The 20,667-nt window shown below is 47.8% G+C and overlaps 1 long non-coding RNA gene across 1 annotated transcript; it reads right to left on the reverse strand.

Moving 5' to 3' along the window:
• Positions 1-18,787: 18,787 nt before the first annotated feature.
• On the reverse strand, positions 18,788-20,048 carry LOC110500734 (uncharacterized). Its single transcript, XR_002470153.3, has 3 exons — positions 19,543-20,048; positions 19,310-19,449; positions 18,788-19,086 (listed from the first exon to the last, which is right to left on the reverse strand). It is a non-coding gene; the product is annotated as an uncharacterized LOC110500734 (long non-coding RNA).
• Positions 20,049-20,667: the final 619 nt, after the last annotated feature.

Genomic DNA, 20,667 nt, shown 5'->3' on the forward strand with positions numbered 1-20,667 from the left:
ATTTACATTAGTTACCATGGGCGCGCACCGGGGCGATGTGTAGAAGCAGCCCGCTGCTTATTGCGAATGGTCCAATGAGCTAAGAGCTGCCAAAGAGGGAGGGAAGAGAGACTAGACATATCCAGCAGGGTTACATCAACACCCGCCAACACCATCTCTAACTCTCAATAAAGGACAATAAATATAGTCTGGTGGCAACTCGGGGAAAAACAAGCCTGAGTGTTGAAAGGTCTTGGGCTGTGAGTGGATGTTAACCATGGGGAGGTAAAGCCACCCGCTCTGAGACAGTGGACCACTTACTTTCTTTTTCGTCTGCTTGGTTTTTCTTCAGTGTAAAAGTTTCACTCAGAAAGAATTACGTTGGGAGTTTGTTCCATTATGCACAGTCAGTTATAGTCCCAGATCGGATTCCATGCCACACACTTAAAGTAATGATAAACTCTCTCAGACAAATGGTGGTTGTGGTCTGTATCTAAATCACAGCTGGGATGACATGGCATCCCCTCTGTCATCGCCGCAGTACTCACCCCATGGTGGAGGAATGTGTTCCCTCTCTTCTGACCACCAAACACTCACTCTGACACCAGAGACAAGGGGTTCCCTCTCTTCTGACCACCGAACACTCACTCTGACACCAGAGACAAGGGGTTCCCTCTCTTCTGACCACCGAACACTCACTCTGACACCAGAGACAAGGGGTTCCCTCTCTTCTGACCCCCGGACACTCCCGGACACGCCCTCATCTTTCTTTCTCTCCTCTCCTTTCGTGTTAAACTTTCCCCTCTCTTGCGAGGGCCCCGGGGGTCTGGCTTTCCCCTCTCTTGCGAAGGCCCCGGGGGGTCTGGCTTTCCCCTCTCTGGCGAGGGCTCCGGGGGGTCTGGCTTTCCCCTCTCTGGCCAGGGCTCCGGGGGGATTGGACGTTTATTTATATTCTAGATGGGATAGAGGGGATCAAGAGATGGAGAGAGGGTTTCATAATTGCTTTGTTTCTGCCGTGGCGGAGACCTTGCTGGCCCCCACCACTGCAACCCATTCTCCCACCACTCTACTTCTCTCTCCTGTCTCCCTCCCTCGCTCCCTGCCCGGGAAACTGTGCAGGCCTGCAGGGATAGAGAGCTGGACTGGGCTGGGACCTTCTCTCCCTCTAGCTCTCTCTTTGTCTCTCTCTTTCTAACTCTCTATCTCTTTCCTCCTTCTTTCTATGCTCTTTTACCTCTCCCACTCCCTATCCCTCTCTAGCTCTCCCTCTCCCACTCCCTCTCCCGCTCTCCCTCTCTCTCTCTCCCTTTCCCGTATATCTCCTTATCGCCCAACAACTCTCAGAAGACCTATGCTCTTTGAACATACAGGTCTATTATTAATCGTGTGTGTGTATATATTGACCTGTCAGGTCCTCCACACCTCCCAGTAACTAGTCTCCAGGGTCCAGTCCAGTCCTGGTTGGTACACAGAGGTTCCCTCTCCACTTTTCTCTTCTCCACTTCACACCTCCCAACTGGGAAGTGGGGAGTGTCTGTCGTGAGAAATGTTGCATCTTCAACTTTGTGTGTTTGCATGTGTATGGGATGTGTGGAGTAGTAGTTGGATGTAGTCTGAAGGTTTGGCTGTTGCTATTTTATCATTCACATACTATGTAACATCTAATCTATGAGACCAGGTTGGATGATTTATAATTTGTTTACTATGTAATGTCTAATCTATGAGACCAGGTTGGATGATTTATAATTTGTTTACTATGTAACGTCTAGTCTATGACACCAAGCTGGCTATTTTATCATTCCCATTGCTGAGGCTGTGTGCATGTTTATGTTTGCGTGTGCTAGCATGTGTGCTAGCATGTGTGCTAGCATGTGTGCTAGCATGTGTAGCACTAGCATGTGTGCGTGCGCCCTCATTGGAGCGTGTGTGTATGTGTGTGTGTCTGTGTGATGCATGTTTGAGCCCAGGTGTGTGTCAGCCGCAGTGGCATGAGGATGTGTTGAGCTTTGTTCCCTCTGGAATGAAGGAGACCCCAACAGACCAGCTGGGTGGTTGGTCCCCATGCTTCAAAGGTTACGGGGTACAAAGAGACATCCCACAATTACTATGCTAAATGCTACATTTCTTTGCTGACATCTGGTTACTTTGGTTGTGTCATGTAAAAGCCTTTTTTTCTTCTGTATTCTCTAGTGATGTACAGGTTATCAAAAGGATGACCCAATTAAAAATATACATATATATTTCACCTGCAGCTATTTTCCCCCCCACTGTAACATCACATCAACCCATTTAGCTTCCTTACAGCTTTTGGTAACCTCCCTGTCTGTGTGTGTACAGGCCAATCACAGAAGTCAACAGTACAGAATGTCCAGTTCAGTGTTTAACCAGCATGCTGAGGGCCAGAGGAGAAGAGCATCGTTCTCTGTGGGGGGATTTTGTCAGCATAGGCAACCCGTTCCAGAACAAACACTGAGGTTTAACTACACGTCGATGGATATGTCTATGAGTCCAGGAATCACAGAAGGCTGATCATAACAATATTCATATCAGTGGTCAGGAGGGGTGCAAGAAGGAAGGCTGATCATAACAATATTCATATCAGTGGTCAGGAGGGGTGCAAGAAGGAAGGCTGATCATAACAATATTCATATCAGTGGTCAGGAGGGGTGCAAGAAGGAAGGCTGATCATAACAATATTCATATCAGTGGTCAGGAGGGGTGCAAGAAGGAAGGCTGATCATAACAATATTCATATCAGTGGTCAGGAGGGGTGCAAGAAGGAAGGCTGATCATAACAATATTCATATCAGTGGTCAGGAGGGCTGACAGTTACATTATATCACTATAAGATATTAATTTAGATCGACTTTGGAGGTGTTCTGATAATGAAGTAACGTGGCATAACAGTTGTGCTGTAATAGAGTGACAATGGAATGATGTCTTGTATGATGTAATGATTTGTTTATGATGTAATGATTTGTTTATGATGTAATGATTTGTTTATGATGTAATGATTTGTTTATGATGTAGGCCATTGTTGTTTTGTTGTGATGGAATTGTTTTGATTCTGTTTGGAATCCGGGAAGGGAAGCAGCCATGGGGATAAGAAAGTGCAATACACAGACACAAGCGCACGCATGCACGGACACACTTAGGCACATACGAACAGAGCCACCCAACTCTGCTTCACACACAATAACAGGTCCTTGGATGGTGTATCCGAGACAGAGCCAGGCATAACAGGGAGAGCTGATGGAATGGTCATCAATCTTGACTGTAGAAACACGATGGGAATGTGGGCAGTCACTAAACACACACACACACGTACACACACACGTTCACACACACGCACACATACTCTGTGTCCTCACCAGACCCCTTCTCCAATAGCACAGAAGAACCCCCATCACCGCTACCATTTTGACCCACATGGCTGCATTAGTTGCTGGCATTTTCAGGCCTGAGGCAGGCAACTGTCAACATTTAGAGCCAGAATGGGCAACATTCTCTCTACTGCAGCTGTTGTTGACAATTTTCACAGTTGGCCTAACTGTAGTCTCTAGCTCCTCTCAGTGTGTAGTCGGTTAATAAATTATGGAGATATGAACTTCACATATAGTGCTCCATGTGTCAATCAACTGGGTCAATCATCACAATACATAAGTTCGTTGACAGTTGGTTTGGTGTTGTGACAGTTGGTTTGGTGTTGGGACAGTTGGTTAACTGACAGTTGGTTTGGTGTTGTGACTGTTGGTTAACTGACAGTTGGTTTGGTGTTGTGACAGTTGGTTAACTGACAGTTGGTTTGTTGTTGTGACAGTTGGTTAACTGACTGTTGGTTTGGTGTTGTCACTGTTGGTTAACTGACAGTTGGTTTGGTGTTGTGACAGTTGGTTTGGTGTTGTGGAGGTATCGCTGTTATATCTAAATGGCCCTGAGTTTTTCCTGACCACATTATGTGACTAGGGCTCAGAGAATTCCCTGAGCAAGAAAAAATCCTGGCTGGCACTATACCACAACAAAAAGTAAAGGCCCCATTTTGTATCAGTTTAAAAACAGTTGAATGAATTCACCTCAGGTGTAGTAAAATACTCACACAAGAGCTTTGTGTGACCCGACCTGATAAGGACGTTGTCCATTCACCATAAGAACCTGGACCAAAACATGATTTATCACCATGGTGACCGTAATACCCTCTGAAAGATAATTAAGTGAACATTATAACTGAGGTGACAGTGACAGAATCGACAGTGTGTGTGTGTGTCCACACATTCGTTTCTTTCATCTCCATTCTGATCCACCTCTCCACTTCTTTCTTCTCCTTCTCTCATCCCTCCTATAACCTGTTCCTGTAGTGATGGAGGAAAAAGAGAAAAACACATCTCCCTTTGAATTCATTGGAGGTGAGAAAGTCCAGTTAATCCCAGATGAAATTAGATTTTTCCCTCCCCCATAAACTAATGTCCAATTCATAGAGAGGAAGACAGTATCTGTATCTGTTCTGTATCAGGAACGCCAGTCAGACCTGTTTGCTTCAAACAGTCAAACAGCTTCAAACAGTCTGGTGGCCCCTCGCTTTTTCTCTCTCTTTCTCTCAATCTCTCTGGTTTGCCAGTCCCTCTCGGTCTTTCTTTAATTCTCTTTCTGGCTTTGCAAATTTGGCTCTTCTTTCCAGTCACTGTCTCTCTCTGAGGAAATGTGCCTGACAGAACTTCAGTCCTCTAACCAAACAGGATGTTTGTTGATATGGATGATTGACCAGGAAATGATCGACAGACCAGTGGAACTGGATGTAAGGAGTTAGCCCAAATGGACCCCACTGTTTGTAACCCATGCACAGGCTCTTCATGACGGCAGGGACATTTAAGAATTGATCTTGGCTGAGCTCACTGAAGCAAAGTTGTCCTGAAGAGACCTTTACCACCGTTAGGAAGAACATTGGGCTGTGTGTAACTGCTCACGGTGAATCTCCCCCCCATCTTCTCCATGAATCCCCCCCGCCCCATCTTCTCCATGAATCCCCCCCGCCCCATCTTCTCCATGAATCCCCCCGCCCCATCTTCTCCATGAATCCCCCCCATCTTCTCCATGAATCCCCCCGCCCCATCTTCTCCATGAATCCCCCCCCATCTTCTCCATGAATCCGCCCCCCCATCTTCTCCATGAATCTCCCCCCCATCTTCTCCATGAATCCCCCCCCCATCTTCTCCATGAATCCCCCCCGCCCCATCTTCTCCATGAATCCCCCGCCCCATCTTCTCTATGAATCCCCCCCCCATCTTCTCCATGAATCCCCCCCCATCTTCTCCATGAATCCCCCCGCCCCATCTTCTCCATGAATCCCCCGCCCCATCTTCTCTATGAATCCCCCCCATCTTCTCCATGAATCCCCCCCCCATTTTATACATGAATCACCCCCCATCTTCTCCATGAATCCCCCCCATCATCTCCATGAATCCCCCCCGCCCCATCTTCTCCATGAATCCCCCCCGCCCCATCTTCTCCATGAATCCCCCGCCCCATCTTCTCCATGAATCCCCCCCATCTTCTCCATGAATCCCCCCCCATTTTATACATGAATCCCCCCCATCTTCTCCATGAATCCCCCCCCCCCCATCTTCTCCATGAATATATGTATGAATCCGGCCGTGAGCAAGTGTGTGTGTGCGTGTTCTAATAATCCCGTGTCCCCATGCAGCGCCCGGTGCGTGTGCATGCAAGCTCGGTGTCATATCCGATCAGCGTCTGGGTGAGGTCTTGTTAGGTCCACTCCTACTCACACACACCTTCGCTCACTGTAATACACGCTGGGGTGTGACTCGGACACTAATACACGCTGGGGTGTGACTCGGACACTGTAATACACGCTGGGGTGTGACTCGGACACTGTAATACACGCTGGGGTGTGACTCGGACACTAATACACGCTGGGGTGTGACTCGGACACTGTAATACACGCTGGGGTGTGACTCGGACACTGTAATACACGCTGGGGTGTGACTCGGACACTGTAATACACGCTGGGGTGTGACTCTGACACTAATACACGCTGGGGTGTGACTCGGACAATGTAATACACGCTGGGGTGTGACTCGGACACTAATACACGCTGGGGTGTGACTCGGACACTAATACACGCTGGGGTGTGACTCGGACACTGTAATACACGCTGGGGTGTGACTCGGACACTGTAATACACGCTGGGGTGTGACTCGGACACTAATACACGCTGGGGTGTGACTCGGACACTAATACACACTGGGATGTGACTCGGACACTGTAATACACGCTGGGGTGTGACTCGGTCACTAATACACGCTGGGGTGTGACTCGGACACTAATACACGCTGGGGTGTGAATCGGACACTGTAATACACGCTGGGGTGTGAATCGGTCACTAATACACGCTGGGGTGTGACTCGGACACTGTAATACAAGCTGGGGTGTGACTCGGACACTGTAATACACGCTGGGGTGTGACTGGGACACTAATACACGCTGGGGTGTGAATCGGACACTAATACACGCTGGGGTGTGACTCGGACACTAATACACGCTGGGGGGTGACTCGGACACTAATACACGCTGGGGTGTGACTCGGACACTGTAATACACGCTGGGGTGTGACTCGGACACTGTAATACACGCTGGGGTGTGACTCGGACACTAATACACGCTGGGGTGTGACTGGGACACTGTAATACACGCTGGGGTGTGACTCGGACACTAATACACGCTGGGGTGTGACTCGGACACTGTAATACACGCTGGGGTGTGACTCGGGCACTAATACACGCTGGGGTGTGACTCGGACACTAATACACGCTGGGGTGTGACTCGGACACTGTAATACACGCTGGGGTGTGACTCGGACACTGTAATGCACGCTGGGGTGTGACTCGGACACTAATACACGCTGGGGTGTGACTCGGACACTGTAATACACGCTGGGGTGTGACTCGGACACTAATACACGCTGGGGTGTGACTCGGACACTGTAATACACGCTGGGGTGTGACTCGGACACTGTAATACACGCTGGGGTGTGATTGGGACACTGTAATACACGCTGGGGTGTGACTCGGACACTAATACACGCTGGGGTGTGAATCGGACACTAATACACGCTGGGGTGTGACTCGGACACTAATACACGCTGGGGTGTGACTCGGACACTAATACACGCTGGGGTGTGACTCGGACACTGTAATACACGCTGGGGTGTGACTCGGACACTGTAATACACGCTGGGGTGTGACTCGGACACTGTAATACACGCTGGGGTGTGACTCGGACACTAATACACGCTGGGGTGTGACTGGGACACTGTAATACACGCTGGGGTGTGACTCGGACACTAATACACGCTGGGGTGTGACTGGGACACTGTAATACACGCTGGGGTGTGACTCGGACACTAATACACGCTGGGGTGTGACTCGGACACTGTAATACACGCTGGGGTGTGACTCGGGCACTAATACACGCTGGGGTGTGACTCGGACACTAATACACGCTGGGGTGTGACTCGGACACTGTAATACACGCTGGGGTGTGACTCGGACACTAATATCAAATCAAATGTATTTATATAGCCCTTCGTACATCAGCTGATATCTCAAAGTGCTGTACAGAAACCCAGCCTAAAACCCCAAACAGCAAGCAATGCAGGTGTAGAAGCACGGTGGCTAGGAAAAACTCCCTAGAAAGGCCAAAACCTAGGAAGAAACCTAGAGAGGAACCAGGCTATGTGGGGTGGCCAGTCCTCTTCTGGCTGTGCCGGGTGGAGATTATAACAAAACATGGTCAAGATGTTCAAATGTTCATAAATGACCAACATGGTCGAATAATAATAAGGCAGAATAGTTGAAACTGGAGCAGCAGCACAGTCAGGTGGACTGGGGACAGCAAGGAGTCATCATGTCAGGTATTCCTGGGGCATGGTCCTAGGGCTCAGGTCCTCCGAGAGAGAGAAAGAAAGAGAGAATTAGAGAGAGCATAAGTGGGATGGCCAGTCCTCTTCCGGCTGTGCCGGGTGGAGATTATAACAGAACATGGTCAAGATGTTCAAATGTTCATAAATGACCAGCATGGTCGAATAATAATAAGGCAGAACAGTTGAAACTGGAGCAGCAGCACAGCCAGGTGGACTGGGGACAGCAAGGAGTCATCATGTCAGGTAGTCCTGGGGCATGGTCCTAGGGCTCAGGTCCTCCGAGAGAGAGAAAGAGAGAAGGAGAGAATTAGAGAACGCACACTTAGATTCACACAGGACACCAAATAGGACAGGAGAAGTACTCCAGATATAACAAACTGACCCTAGCCCCCCGACACATAAACTACTGCAGCATAAATACTGGAGGCTGAGACAGGAGGGGTCAGGAGACACTGTGGCCCACTCCGAGGACACCCCCGGACAGGGCCAAACAGGAAGGATATAACCCCACCCACTTTGCCAAAGCACAGCCCCCACACCACTAGAGGGATATCTTCAACCACCAACTTACCATCCTGAGACAAGGCTGAGTATAGCCCACAAAGACCTCCGCCACGGCACAACCCAAGGGGGGGGGGGGGGGGGGGGGGGGCGCCAACCCAGACAGGATGACCTCATCAGTGACTCAACCCACTCAGGTGACGCACCCCCTCCAGGGACGGCATGAGAGAGCCCCAGTAAAGCCAGTGACTCAGCCCCTGTAATAGGGTTAGAGGCAGAGAATCCCAGTGGAAAGAGGGGAACCGGCCAGGCAAAGACAGCAAGGGCGGTTCGTTGCTCCAGAGCCTTTCCGTTCACCCTCCCACTCCTGGGCCAGACTACACTCAAAAGTAGAGCATTGCAGTAGTCTAACCTAGAAGTGACAAAAGCATGGATTAATTTTTCTGCATCATTTTTGGACAGAAAGTTTCTGATTTTTGCAATGTTACGTAGATGGAAAAAAGCTGTCCTTGAAATGGTCTTGATATGTTCTTCAAAAGAGAGATCAGGGTCCAGAGTAACGCCGAGGTCCTTCACAGTTTTATTTGAGACGACTGTACAACCATTAAGATTAATTGTCAGATTCAACAGAAGATCTCTTTGTTTCTTGGGACCTAGAACAAGCATCTCTGTTTTGTCCGAGTTTAAAAGTAGAAAGTTTGCAGCCATCCACTTCCTTATGTCTGAAACACATTCTTCTAGCAAGGGCAATTTTGGGGCTTCACCATGTTTAATTGAGATGTACAGCTGTGTGTCATCCTCATAGCAGTGAAAGTTAACATTATGTTTTCGAATAACATCCCCAAGAGGTAAAATATATAGTGAAAACAATAGTGGTCCTAAAACGGAACCTTGAGGAACACCGAAATTTACAGTTGATTTGTCAGAGGACAAACCATTCACAGAGACAAACTGATATCTTTCCGACAGATAAGATCTAAACCAGGCCAGAACTTGTCCGTGTAGACCAATTTGGGTTTCCAATCTCTCCAAAAGAATGTGGTGATCGATGGTATCAAAAGCAGCACTAAGGTCTAGGAGCACGAGGACAGATGCAGAGCCTCGGTCCGATGCCATTAAAATGTAATTTACCACCTTCACAAGTGCCGTCTCAGTGCTATGATGGGGTCTAAAACCAGACTGAAGCATTTTGTATACATTGTTTGTCTTCAGGAAGGCAGTGAGTTGTTGCGCAACAGCCTTTTCTAAAATTTTTGAGAGGAATGGAAGATTCGATATAGGCCGATAGTTTTTTATATTTTCTGGGTCAAGGTTTGGCTTTTTCAAGAGAGGCTTTATTACTGCCACTTTTAGTGAGTTTGGTACACATCCGGTGGATAGAGAGCCGTTTATTATGTTCAACATAGGAGGGCCAAGCACAGGAAGCAGCTCTTTCAGTAGTTTAGTTGGAATAGGGTCCAGTATGCAGCTTGAAGGTTTAGAGGCCATGATTATTTTCATCATTGTGTCAAGAGATATAGTACTAAAACACTTGAGCGTCTCTCTTGATCCTAGGTCCTGGCAGAGTTGTGCAGACTCAGGACAACTGAGCTTTGAAGGAATACGCAGATTTAAGGAGGAGTCCGTAATTTGCTTTCTAATAATCATAATCTTTTCCTCAAAGAAGTTCATGAATTTATCACTGCTAAAGTGAAAGTCATCCTCTCTTGGGGAATGCTGCTTTTTAGTTAGCTTTGCGACAGTATCAAAAAGGAATTTCGGATTGTTCTTATTTTCCTCAATTAAGTTAGAAAAATAGGATGATCGAGCAGCAGTAAGGGCTCTTCGGTACTGCACAGCAGTGGTAATACACGCTGGGGTGTGACTCGGACACTGTAATACACGCTGGGGTGTGACTCGGACACTGTAATGCATGCTGGGGTGTGACTCGGACACTAATACACGCTGGGGTGTGACTCGGACACTGTAATACACGCTGGGGTGTGACTCGGACACTAATACACGCTGGGGTGTGACTCGGACACTGTAATACACGCTGGGGTGTGACTCGGACACTGTAATACACGCTGGGGTGTGACTCGGACACTAATACACGCTGGGGTGTGACTCGGACACTAATACACGCTGGGGTGTGACTCGGACACTGTAATACACGCTGGGGTGTGACTCGGACACTGTAATACACGCTGGGGTGTGACTCGGACACTGTAATACACGCTGGGGTGTGACTCGGACACTAATACACGCTGGGGTGTGACTGGGACACTGTAATACACGCTGGGGTGTGACTCGGACACTAATACACGCTGGGGTGTGACTGGGACACTGTAATACACGCTGGGGTGTGACTCGGACACTAATACACGCTGGGGTGTGACTCGGACACTGTAATACACGCTGGGGTGTGACTCGGGCACTAATACACGCTGGGGTGTGACTCGGACACTAATACACGCTGGGGTGTGACTCGGACACTAATATCAAATCAAATTTATTTATATAGCCCTTCGTACATCAGCTGATATCTCAAAGTGCTGTACAGAAACCCAGCCTAAAACCCCAAACAGCAAGCAATGCAGGTGTAGAAGCACGGTGGCTAGGAAAAACTCCCTAGAAAGGCCAAAACCTAGGAAGAAACCTAGAGAGGAACCAGGCTATGTGGGGTGGCCAGTCCTCTTCTGGCTGTGCCGGGTGGAGATTATAACAAAACATGGTCAAGATGTTCAAATGTTCATAAATGACCAACATGGTCGAATAATAATAAGGCAGAATAGTTGAAACTGGAGCAGCAGCACAGTCAGGTGGACTGGGGACAGCAAGGAGTCATCATGTCAGGTATTCCTGGGGCATGGTCCTAGGGCTCAGGTCCTCCGAGAGAGAGAAAGAAAGAGAGAATTAGAGAGAGCATAAGTGGGATGGCCAGTCCTCTTCCGGCTGTGCCGGGTGGAGATTATAACAGAACATGGCCAAGATGTTCAAATGTTCATAAATGACCAGCATGGTCGAATAATAATAAGGCAGAACAGTTGAAACTGGAGCAGCAGCACAGCCAGGTGGACTGGGGACAGCAAGGAGTCATCATGTCAGGTAGTCCTGGGGCATGGTCCTAGGGCTCAGGTCCTCCGAGAGAGAGAAAGAGAGAAGGAGAGAATTAGAGAACGCACACTTAGATTCACACAGGACACCAAATAGGACAGGAGAAGTACTCCAGATATAACAAACTGACCCTAGCCCCCCGACACATAAACTACTGCAGCATAAATACTGGAGGCTGAGACAGGAGGGGTCAGGAGACACTGTGGCCCACTCCGAGGACACCCCCGGACAGGGCCAAACAGGAAGGATATAACCCCACCCACTTTGCCAAAGCACAGCCCCCACACCACTAGAGGGATATCTTCAACCACCAACTTACCATCCTGAGACAAGGCTGAGTATAGCCCACAAAGACCTCCGCCACGGCACAACCCAAGGGGGGGGGGGGGGGGGGGGGGCGCCAACCCAGACAGGATGACCTCATCAGTGACTCAACCCACTCAGGTGACGCACCCCCTCCAGGGACGGCATGAGAGAGCCCCAGTAAAGCCAGTGACTCAGCCCCTGTAATAGGGTTAGAGGCAGAGAATCCCAGTGGAAAGAGGGGAACCGGCCAGGCAAAGACAGCAAGGGCGGTTCGTTGCTCCAGAGCCTTTCCGTTCACCCTCCCACTCCTGGGCCAGACTACACTCAAAAGTAGAGCATTGCAGTAGTCTAACCTAGAAGTGACAAAAGCATGGATTAATTTTTCTGCATCATTTTTGGACAGAAAGTTTCTGATTTTTGCAATGTTACGTAGATGGAAAAAAGCTGTCCTTGAAATGGTCTTGATATGTTCTTCAAAAGAGAGATCAGGGTCCAGAGTAACGCCGAGGTCCTTCACAGTTTTATTTGAGACGACTGTACAACCATTAAGATTAATTGTCAGATTCAACAGAAGATCTCTTTGTTTCTTGGGACCTAGAACAAGCATCTCTGTTTTGTCCGAGTTTAAAAGTAGAAAGTTTGCAGCCATCCACTTCCTTATGTCTGAAACACATTCTTCTAGCAAGGGCAATTTTGGGGCTTCACCATGTTTAATTGAGATGTACAGCTGTGTGTCATCCGCATAGCAGTGAAAGTTAACATTATGTTTTCGAATAACATCCCCAAGAGGTAAAATATATAGTGAAAACAATAGTGGTCCTAAAACGGAACCTTGAGGAACACCGAAATTTACAGTTGATTTGTCAGAGGACAAACCATTCACAGAGACAAACTGATATCTTTCCGACAGATAAGATCTAAACCAGGCCAGAACTTGTCCGTGTAGACCAATTTGGGTTTCCAATCTCTCCAAAAGAATGTGGTGATCGATGGTATCAAAAGCAGCACTAAGGTCTAGGAGCACGAGGACAGATGCAGAGCCTCGGTCCGATGCCATTAAAATGTAATTTACCACCTTCACAAGTGCCGTCTCAGTGCTATGATGGGGTCTAAAACCAGACTGAAGCATTTCGTATACATTGTTTGTCTTCAGGAAGGCAGTGAGTTGTTGCGCAACAGCCTTTTCTAAAATTTTTGAGAGGAATGGAAGATTCGATATAGGCCGATAGTTTTTTATATTTTCTGGGTCAAGGTTTGGCTTTTTCAAGAGAGGCTTTATTACTGCCACTTTTAGTGAGTTTGGTACACATCCGGTGGATAGAGAGCCGTTTATTATGTTCAACATAGGAGGGCCAAGCACAGGAAGCAGCTCTTTCAGTAGTTTAGTTGGAATAGGGTCCAGTATGCAGCTTGAAGGTTTAGAGGCCATGATTATTTTCATCATTGTGTCAAGAGATATAGTACTAAAACACTTGAGCGTCTCTCTTGATCCTAGGTCCTGGCAGAGTTGTGCAGACTCAGGACAACTGAGCTTTGAAGGAATACGCAGATTTAAGGAGGAGTCCGTAATTTGCTTTCTAATAATCATAATCTTTTCCTCAAAGAAGTTCATGAATTTATCACTGCTAAAGTGAAAGTCATCCTCTCTTGGGGAATGCTGCTTTTTAGTTAGCTTTGCGACAGTATCAAAAAGGAATTTCGGATTGTTCTTATTTTCCTCAATTAAGTTAGAAAAATAGGATGATCGAGCAGCAGTAAGGGCTCTTCGGTACTGCACAGCAGTGGTAATACACGCTGGGGTGTGACTCGGACACTGTAATACACGCTGGGGTGTGACTCGGACACTGTAATGCATGCTGGGGTGTGACTCGGACACTAATACACGCTGGGGTGTGACTCGGACACTGTAATACACGCTGGGGTGTGACTCGGACACTAATACACGCTGGGGTGTGACTCGGACACTGTAATACACGCTGGGGTGTGACTCGGACACTGTAATACACGCTGGGGTGTGACTCGGACACTAATACACGCTGGGGTGTGACTCGGACACTAATACACGCTGGGGTGTGACTCGGACACTGTAATACACGCTGGGGTGTGACTCGGACACTGTAATACACGCTGGGGTGTGACTCGGACACTGTAATACACGCTGGGGTGTGACTCGGACACTAATACACGCTGGGGTGTGACTGGGACACTGTAATACACGCTGGGGTGTGACTCGGACACTAATACACGCTGGGGTGTGACTGGGACACTGTAATACACGCTGGGGTGTGACTCGGACACTAATACACGCTGGGGTGTGACTCGGACACTGTAATACACGCTGGGGTGTGACTCGGGCACTAATACACGCTGGGGTGTGACTCGGACACTAATACACGCTGGGGTGTGACTCGGACACTAATATCAAATCAAATTTATTTATATAGCCCTTCGTACATCAGCTGATATCTCAAAGTGCTGTACAGAAACCCAGCCTAAAACCCCAAACAGCAAGCAATGCAGGTGTAGAAGCACGGTGGCTAGGAAAAACTCCCTAGAAAGGCCAAAACCTAGGAAGAAACCTAGAGAGGAACCAGGCTATGTGGGGTGGCCAGTCCTCTTCTGGCTGTGCCGGGTGGAGATTATAACAAAACATGGTCAAGATGTTCAAATGTTCATAAATGACCAACATGGTCGAATAATAATAAGGCAGAATAGTTGAAACTGGAGCAGCAGCACAGTCAGGTGGACTGGGGACAGCAAGGAGTCATCATGTCAGGTATTCCTGGGGCATGGTCCTAGGGCTCAGGTCCTCCGAGAGAGAGAAAGAAAGAGAGAATTAGAGAGAGCATAAGTGGGATGGCCAGTCCTCTTCCGGCTGTGCCGGGTGGAGATTATAACAGAACATGGCCAAGATGTTCAAATGTTCATAAATGACCAGCATGGTCGAATAATAATAAGGCAGAACAGTTGAAACTGGAGCAGCAGCACAGCCAGGTGGACTGGGGACAGCAAGGAGTCATCATGTCAGGTAGTCCTGGGGCATGGTCCTAGGGCTCAGGTCCTCCGAGAGAGAGAAAGAGAGAAGGAGAGAATTAGAGAACGCACACTTAGATTCACACAGGACACCAAATAGGACAGGAGAAGTACTCCAGATATAACAAACTGACCCTAGCCCCCCGACACATAAACTACTGCAGCATAAATACTGGAGGCTGAGACAGGAGGGGTCAGGAGACACTGTGGCCCACTCCGAGGACACCCCCGGACAGGGCCAAACAGGAAGGATATAACCCCACCCACTTTGCCAAAGCACAGCCCCCACACCACTAGAGGGATATCTTCAACCACCAACTTACCATCCTGAGACAAGGCTGAGTATAGCCCACAAAGACCTCCGCCACGGCACAACCCAAGGGGGGGGGGGGGGGGGGGGGGGGCGCCAACCCAGACAGGATGACCTCATCAGTGACTCAACCCACTCAGGTGACGCACCCCCTCCAGGGACGGCATGAGAGAGCCCCAGTAAAGCCAGTGACTCAGCCCCTGTAATAGGGTTAGAGGCAGAGAATCCCAGTGGAAAGAGGGGAACCGGCCAGGCAAAGACAGCAAGGGCGGTTCGTTGCTCCAGAGCCTTTCCGTTCACCCTCCCACTCCTGGGCCAGACTACACTCAAAAGTAGAGCATTGCAGTAGTCTAACCTAGAAGTGACAAAAGCATGGATTAATTTTTCTGCATCATTTTTGGACAGAAAGTTTCTGATTTTTGCAATGTTACGTAGATGGAAAAAAGCTGTCCTTGAAATGGTCTTGATATGTTCTTCAAAAGAGAGATCAGGGTCCAGAGTAACGCCGAGGTCCTTCACAGTTTTATTTGAGACGACTGTACAACCATTAAGATTAATTGTCAGATTCAACAGAAGATCTCTTTGTTTCTTGGGACCTAGAACAAGCATCTCTGTTTTGTCCGAGTTTAAAAGTAGAAAGTTTGCAGCCATCCACTTCCTTATGTCTGAAACACATTCTTCTAGCAAGGGCAATTTTGGGGCTTCACCATGTTTAATTGAGATGTACAGCTGTGTGTCATCCGCATAGCAGTGAAAGTTAACATTATGTTTTCGAATAACATCCCCAAGAGGTAAAATATATAGTGAAAACAATAGTGGTCCTAAAACGGAACCTTGAGGAACACCGAAATTTACAGTTGATTTGTCAGAGGACAAACCATTCACAGAGACAAACTGATATCTTTCCGACAGATAAGATCTAAACCAGGCCAGAACTTGTCCGTGTAGACCAATTTGGGTTTCCAATCTCTCCAAAAGAATGTGGTGATCGATGGTATCAAAAGCAGCACTAAGGTCTAGGAGCACGAGGACAGATGCAGAGCCTCGGTCCGATGCCATTAAAATGTAATTTACCACCTTCACAAGTGCCGTCTCAGTGCTATGATGGGGTCTAAAACCAGACTGAAGCATTTCGTATACATTGTTTGTCTTCAGGAAGGCAGTGAGTTGTTGCGCAACAGCCTTTTCTAAAATTTTTGAGAGGAATGGAAGATTCGATATAGGCCGATAGTTTTTTATATTTTCTGGGTCAAGGTTTGGCTTTTTCAAGAGAGGCTTTATTACTGCCACTTTTAGTGAGTTTGGTACACATCCGGTGGATAGAGAGCCGTTTATTATGTTCAACATAGGAGGGCCAAGCACAGGAAGCAGCTCTTTCAGTAGTTTAGTTGGAATAGGGTCCAGTATGCAGCTTGAAGGTTTAGAGGCCATGATTATTTTCATCATTGTGTCAAGAGATATAGTACTAAAACACTTGAGCGTCTCTCTTGATCCTAGGTCCTGGCAGAGTTGTGCAGACTCAGGACAACTGAGCTTTGAAGGAATACGCAGATTTAAGGAGGAGTCCGTAATTTGCTTTCTAATAATCATAATCTTTTCCTCAAAGAAGTTCATGAATTTATCACTGCTAAAGTGAAAGTCATCCTCTCTTGGGGAATGCTGCTTTTTAGTTAGCTTTGCGACAGTATCAAAAAGGAATTTCGGATTGTTCTTATTTTCCTCAATTAAGTTAGAAAAATAGGATGATCGAGCAGCAGTAAGGGCTCTTCGGTACTGCACAGCAGTGGTAATACACGCTGGGGTGTGACTCGGACACTGTAATACACGCTGGGGTGTGACTCGGACACTGTAATGCATGCTGGGGTGTGACTCGGACACTAATACACGCTGGGGTGTGACTCGGACACTGTAATACACGCTGGGGTGTGACTCGGACACTAATACACGCTGGGGTGTGACTCGGACACTGTAATACACGCTGGGGTGTGACTCGGACACTGTAATACACGCTGGGGTGTGACTCGGACACTAATACACGCTGGGGTGTGACTCGGACACTGTAATACACGCTGGGGTGTGACTCGGACACTAATACACGCTGGGGTGTGACTGGGACACTGTAATACACGCTGGGTTGTGACTCGGACACTAATACACGCTGGGGTGTGACTCGGACACTAATACACGCTGGGGTGTGACTGGGACACTGTAATACACGCTGGGGTGTGACTCGGACACTAATACACGCTGGGGTGTGACTCGGACACTGTAATACACGCTGGGGTGTGACTCGGACACTAATACACGCTGGGGTGTGACTCGGACACTAATACACGCTGGGGTGTGACTCGGACACTAATACACGCTGGGGTGTGACTCGGACACTGTAATACACGCTGGGGTGTGACTCGGTCACTAATACACGCTGGGGTGTGACTCGGACACTAATACACGCTGGGGTGTGAATCGGACACTATAATACACGCTGGGGTGTGACTCGGACACTAATACACGCTGGGGTGTGACTCGGACACTAATACACGCTGGGGTGTGACTCGGACACTAATACACGCTGGGGTGTGACTCGGACACTGTAATACACGCTGGGGTGTGACTCGGACACTGTAATACACGCTGGGGTGTGACTCGGACACTAATACACGCTGGGGTGTGACTCGGACACTGTAATACACGCTGGGGTGTGACTCGGACACTGTAATACACGCTGGGGTGTGACTCGGACACTGCATTCACTCTGCAAAAGACATTACTCAATACAGAACTCTGGGGACCAGTAGAGGATAGCAGTGTATCACTATGATTCAAATGAATCGGAGCCAGATATTCAGAGGGCTGTTTACTAAATAACAACCATGACACAAGGTTCATTGGAAGAAAATAAACAGAAAATCCACAGGGAATGGTGTTGATGACATATACAGGAAGAAATTAGTGGCTAACAAAGGAAGTGACACAAAAAAAATTATGCATTTAAGCTTCACTCAGGTTCATGTGAATATGCATGCGGATTGCAAATCAGATTCTTAAAAGGCTATATTTTCTACATCTTTCTAGATATCACTTGCATAATAAATAATAATTATGTGTATTCAGAAACGGAAGATATACTAGCTAAACGCAGTGAGATCACAACACTATCCCAGAAGGTTCTGAGTTATCCTTCTCCATTGTTAGTCTGTTGCCTGCGCTCCTTCCTTGAAGGACATGAGTCGCCTCCACTGTAAGGTGTATCAGTCCAGGTCCGGATGGAATTCATAAAGGAATGATTTTCTCTATCTTCCGCCTCATCCGCCTGCAGGGTAGGAAAACATGGTATTTCTATCCCACCGTCTTGAGCACAGAAAAATAAAATGGAGGCCTTTCACCTGTTTTCTTACATAAATCTCCTCAAAAGCTCATACAGTCCAGTCAGTTATTTTGATGCAACGGCATTGACCTCGTTTTGGAGGTAACGTCAAACATGCGCAGAGCCTTCTTCAACGACACAGCTTCTGTTCTCTGTGTGGACTAGTTCCTACTAGTGCACACAGAGAACAGAAGCTGTGTCCAAAACAGCGTTACACATTGACATACAGCAGGAAATCAAGAATTCTGTGAATTCAAAATGGTGGTGTAACATGAGATTATCCATATTTATTAAGCAAAAACAAGTTAAATGTCTTTTAAAGAGTTACTGTCTGTCTACAGTACAGCAACCAACCACACACAAGCTGCCAACTAATGACTACTTCACATCTGCTACACACACATCTCCCTTGCTGTGTGGTGAGTTGTGAAAGTGGGGTTGTGTGACCACTCTGCTGTCTCCTTCAACTTGTTGGCTCTGCGCTGGGCTCCAGACTGCCTCTTGGAATTTGACTTTTTGGGTTGTTGTTTGGGCAGGATCTTGCCTCCCTTGGTCTTACTGGGACAGGAGGGAGAGAGCAAGTTCAGACACACTCACACAGGCAAACACAATCCGCACAAACCCTCAGAGAAACACGCCATTTAGGGTGTGTAACCAAACTGTACTGACATGGGTAGAGCTGGGAGCAGACAGTAGTTTGGTGCCAGCCCTGTCTGTCCATTTCTGTGTTTCTCTGTGTGCTGAGTCTGGGTATATGAAGTACAGTAAATTCACTTCTTACTGGTCCTCTGTCTTTGAGGGGACAGGCTCTGCGTTTGTGCTTCAAGCTACCAGTTGTAGCAGCCTTCCAGACCTGGGCTGTTCCCACAGGGGTGGTCCCGGGGGGGGCACAGCGGCCACAGGGCTGGCAGTGACGCCAGGCTGGGGAGGGGGAGAGATGCCAGTCAAACCGTCACTCAACCCAAACCATGAACATCGGGGTTTGGCAGTGTTAGCAGTCTAGGAGATACTCACATGGTTTCACGCACTTCTGACACTCTTAGCAATACTTTCCCTGCTTCCCATCCTGAAAGAACAAAGAGAGAACTGAAAGTCTGTTGTGAAAAGTGATATCGCAGCACATGCACCTCTCATTCAACGGCAACGTAGCCAATTATTTCAAGTTAAAACTGTTGCGACATGACTTTTTCAGCCTGCCGCGGGGAAAGACATACCTTCGAAGGACACACGTTGCATTTAACACAACGTTTGTTCTCAGACCACACATCTCTCTCACAGACTTCTCAGAATCTAAGAGAAGCAAAGACCAAGACAGACCAATCAAATGTAATCTCTTCAGAATTCCAATTCCAATCTATTTATAATATATATATATTTTATCCCACCAAAATGAATCCTTTTTAAACTGACCAATAAGACGATCTAGATTTTCCATGTTCCATTTAGGATGACATCTTAATATGATTAGATTACTGTAATAGGCAATTGGCTCATGTGCAACATGGAATAGTGGGTTGTACCTGTACCCCTCCTCTTTAGGGAGGATGATGTCTGGTGGTGTCAGGTTGGTGTGTGTACCTGTACCCCTCCTCTTTAGGGAGGATGATGTCTGGTGGTGTCAGGTTGGTGTGTGTACCTGTACCCCTCCTCTTTAGGGAGGATGATGTCTGGTGGTGTCAGGTTGGTGTGTGTACCTGTACCCCTCCTCTTTAGGGAGGATGATGTCTGGTGGTGTCAGGTTGGTGTGTGTACCTGTACCCCTCCTCTTTAGGGAGGATGATATATTGTGGTGTCAGGTTGGTGAACAGGCGGACAGCTTACAGTCCGTCTTTCCATGTTTGTAGAGGGGATGGTTGTCATAGTCCACCTAGGAGAACAACAATTAGTCTGTTTGGTGGTAGAAGGACTACATAGTGAGTCCGTTTGGTGGTGGAAGGACTACCCAGTGAGTCTGTTTGGTGGTGGAAGGACTACCCAGTGAGTCTGTTTGGTGGTAGAAGGACTACCCAGTGAGTCTGTTTGGTGGTAGAAGGACTACCCAGTGAGTCTGTTTGGTGGTGGAAGGACTACCCAGTGAGTCCGTTTGGTGGTGGAAGGACTACCCAGTGAGTCTGTTTGGTGGTGGAAGGACTACCCAGT

This window comes from Oncorhynchus mykiss, chromosome 21 (genome assembly GCF_057628025.1).
Source record: "Oncorhynchus mykiss isolate SJ-2025 chromosome 21, ASM5762802v1, whole genome shotgun sequence".
Lineage (NCBI taxonomy): Eukaryota > Metazoa > Chordata > Actinopteri > Salmoniformes > Salmonidae > Oncorhynchus > Oncorhynchus mykiss.